General features: G+C 34.7%; 1 protein-coding gene across 1 annotated transcript in view; it reads left to right on the top strand.

Annotated features, from left to right (window-relative positions):
• LOC145674059 (Fanconi anemia group A protein homolog) overlaps positions 1–4,183 on the top strand; it is a 104,635-nt gene that overhangs the window by 496 nt on the left and 99,956 nt on the right. The gene's annotated exons all lie outside the window — the stretch shown is intronic.

The raw sequence follows: 4,183 nt of genomic DNA, 5'->3' as shown, positions 1-4,183 counted from the left end.
GACCATCATGTTTGGATTGGCGAGTTCGTCTGACTTTGAAATTTTGTGCACTGCTCTAGATACTCTAGCCTACGTGCCTTCCGTGCGAAAGGCCCAGGTTCATTTCCGGTAGGAGCCCATGGTTTGGATCGCATGTTAAGCTTTTGGTTCCTTTTTATGTGACCTTGCCGCTAAAAGGGACGGTAAACAAATACAACTAACAAACCAAAAAAAATACCATAAGTTACCAAAAAATTAGAAACATCGAACGAGATAACCAAATACGGGAAAACCGAAAATACAGAAAGAAAATAAGACCTGCAAATTAAAATATGCAACAACGATGATAAATGGAACTAGAAATGGCTAGTGCTACATATATTTGAGTAAAGACAAAAGACTGGAGAGAACAGCTAAATCAGTCTCTAAAGAATTACAGTATGTCTTGAAAATGTTATCCCTTTTTAAGTGGAAAATTTCGTACAGTATCGCTTTTCATATTTTATTTAAGAAACATAAACCAGTACTGTAGCAGAGGAAATACTAGTTTCGATTTCAGTTTGGTGTTTTTCGTTCTTATAGAAAACACCGAACTTTCGTTGAGAATACACAACTTTATTTAGAAGAGAAAAACAGGAAAAAAGTCAAAAATGGCACTCCGATAAAATACAGGGTGAACCTGAAAGATGTGTACAAACTCCTGGAGGTGATTCGTGACATCAAAAGAAGACAAAAAGTCCTCTTGCATATTGTCGAATTCCTCGTCGTGTAAGAGTTACAGGGGTGCCAACTTGGAATCGAAAATCGAATTGTGACAATTGGAATGGAACAGAAACATGTACACATATTTCGGGGGGAGACTCGTGACATCAAAACAAGACAAAAAGTCCGCTTGCATGTTGTCGAATTCCGCGTCATGTATGCTGTGCACATCCTTCTATTCCATTCCAGTTGTCAAGATTCGAGTTTCGATTCCAAGTTGGCACCCCTGTCACTTTTACACGACAAGGAATTCGAGAACATGCAAGGGGACTTTTTGTCTTGTTTTGATGTCACGAATCACTTCCCGAAGTTTGTGCACATCTTTCAGATTCACCCTGTATATTTGCATATACAAGAAATGTAATAATATACAAGAAAAGTAATATAGGCCTCTATAGTATACTTGTTTCTAAAGTGCAAGTATTAAGGAAAGATAGATTTGGTTTCTGCTTTAACAAGAGAGGGAAAAAAAATCAAAGATAATCATCAGATATTGATTAGTATTTCCATATTTCGGTATGGTTCGGTATTTTCGATGTGTCGGTTATTTCAGTATGAGTGATACTGAATTTTCGGTTTTCAAAAATATCGATACCAGTCTATGTATTTCTGTATTTTTTTAGAGCCTTAGTTTAATGTCTCACTGTTATGCCCTTTAGGTAAAAGGAAACGGGTGGTTAAGGAAAATGAGTGATTGCGAAATCTTTTTTATTTTGTGTGTGTGTGATCTCCCGGGAATCGAATCCGTGATCATGTGCAACAGAAACATGTTCTAGCTGCTAGATCAGCGGCTAACATTATAGCACTTGTACTACCAACACGTTAGTGCGCTACCATATTTCAGTGCCTATGTCTGAGAATGATTAAATGAGACTTTACCGTTACAGTGGATCATCCACCTAGATCGCCTGATTTGTGTGAATCATTTAAAATCTGTTGTCTACAGGAATCCCCTACGTATAATTGCTTCTTTACAAAATATTCAGGACGCTTGGGCTGCCATTCCTATTGTTGCTTTGAAAAAAAAAAAAAAAAAAAAAAAAGTTCTCAGCATCCTCTGGCCACATTTACTGAACAACATCTACTACATTGACTGCAGTCGCGGCATTGATGTACCTGTTGTAGAATCAATAGGTAGGTAACTTGCATTGGATAGGTTAGGTTCGGTATCCCCGGATGTTAGGCAAATTGCCTATTTTTTAATATTAAAGATATGATCAAAAATAACGTTGTAAAGTTTATATGTGGGTTTATAGTTTCAATTTAAGCCAATTTTATTTTGCCTATTTAGCTCATTCCTGCCTAAATAATTACTTTAATGCCTAATATTGCCTATTCTGTACATTTTCTTCAAAATAACACTTTATTGGGTAAAATATATATAATTTAGTATTTCAAGAAAGGATTCTGCCTCTTCCGAGAGATATAAGTGGTGTTTGTAGTGAAAAGATGTAAAGCTTTGGACTATTATCTATACTGATAAAGTGCTGTAAAACTTCGGACTGCTATGTGTACTGATAAAGTGCTGTGCAACTTTGAAGTGCTATACGGTATGCACCAGTAAAGTGCTGTACTGGACTGGACTGCTTTGGACTGCTGTGTGCACTGATAAGTGTATAAAATTTGGACTGTTACGTGTAGTGATAAAGTGCTGTAGAGAATCTATTTACCAAATATATATGGAATCTATTTACCATGTCAAGCTTTGTTTTTATAGATATATACAGTAGTATAAATTGACATAATTCGAAACCATTATTGAAGAATCTTACATATTATTATTATTAGTAGTAATAAAAGGAACCGATTTAAAATACAGTAAAAGAAAATATTAACAAACAGGTATATTTCTGTATTCTTTGGAGTTACATTTTAGTGCCTATTTTACTGCCTATTTTTTAAATTTTAAATGCCTATTTGCCTGCCTATTTTAACGGTTTTTACTGCCTAGACGTCCGGTCTCTAGTGATTGGATTTATTATTTTCCCTACAATATTTTGTTCTGATATCTGCTTCCGCTCGTGCCAAGATTCATCTTACGTAAATTTACGTACATTGTCTTTGTTCCGAAACAGACAGTCCCTTTTCATGTTTTCGTGTAGACGTATTTCATTTCTTCATTTATTGTACAGTTAGTAATCAACTTACAACCAACTTTGGATACCCGTAAGCCGACATTTAATAACTTCACAAAATAATATAAAATACCATTTTTATCAATCTTCGACATACGATTTAGGCTGCGGTAACACTGGATCAGAACTCATACAAAATTTTGCCGTACACACTTTTACGAATTGAACAAATTAATTGATATTCACAGACTGATACATTACAATGACTTTCGTCCTATTTGTATGATAGTTATATTTCTGTTATCTTAGTAACAGTTGCTTTTCTATCATATCACAGTTAATTTTCCTCTTATTACTATTATAACACATTGATAATAATAACTACCTAACCCAACCTATACAACGGTCTTAAGTGCGGTGGTCATAAGTCGACGACTTTCTGTATTTGTGTTATTTTATTTATCTAACGGATAGATGGATGACTTACTCTGGTGTTCCTTGTATGATGGTACGGTATGATGTATGTACGGTACTTTCTCTTGATACTATTCATTTGTCACGAGAACAAGGACCGTGGATCGTTTTCGTACCTACCTTTACCCCCGTTGTTAGTGACGTCACTGCCGTGGACATTGAAGTCGCCTGTTATCAATCATCTTGATTTTCCCGTCCTTTCCATTTTCCTTGATCGACGGTAATTCAAACCACGCATTCTTTCATTTAATAATGTCCGGCAATGGTATGGCAACATTCTTTGTATTTTATTTATTTATGTTTAATCATTGACGGCTTCAACAATGTAGAGATCAAACTGCTGCTTCAATTTGGAAATTTTAGATTTAAAACTCATATTATCATGTAACATTGCTCTTTCATCATTTTCTGTATCTTTAGTACTTATCGAGATTTATGGGACGCTTATAAATGTATGTAGGTAGACAGACAAATATAAAGCGCAGGTTCAAAAATATTTCCAGAAGGAAACGAAAACTCCTCCTTTCCCACCAATGTTATGACGGAACGATTAGCGATTAGTGGCGATAATTATGATGAAAAAAATATTTTTATATATATTAAAATGCTACAATAGCAATTAAAAGCGCCCGAGCTCCAGCGTATAACTATGGCTTTAAAATCTTTCATTTACGGTTATGTGTGATTTCACGTTTAACAGAGACAAACATTTTAAGTACGAGTAGTTTAAATAAATCAGTTAACTAAATCTTTTCATAAAGTTTATAATATAAAATTATTGTTCAAAGCCTTTGTATTTTAATCAGCCTTCTTTAAAATCAATGCACATGAATTGTGCTTCCATCTTCCGAGTTCTTTTAAACTACATTTATATGTTTGTGGTCAATCCTTTC

The sequence above is a fragment of the Thermobia domestica genome, chromosome 17 (genome assembly GCF_964235325.1).
Source record: "Thermobia domestica chromosome 17, izTheDome1.hap1.1, whole genome shotgun sequence".
Classification (NCBI taxonomy): Eukaryota; Metazoa; Arthropoda; class Insecta; order Zygentoma; family Lepismatidae; genus Thermobia; species Thermobia domestica.
Note: the sequence above shows the minus strand (reverse complement) of the source record. Positions and strands in the feature narration are given on the sequence as shown.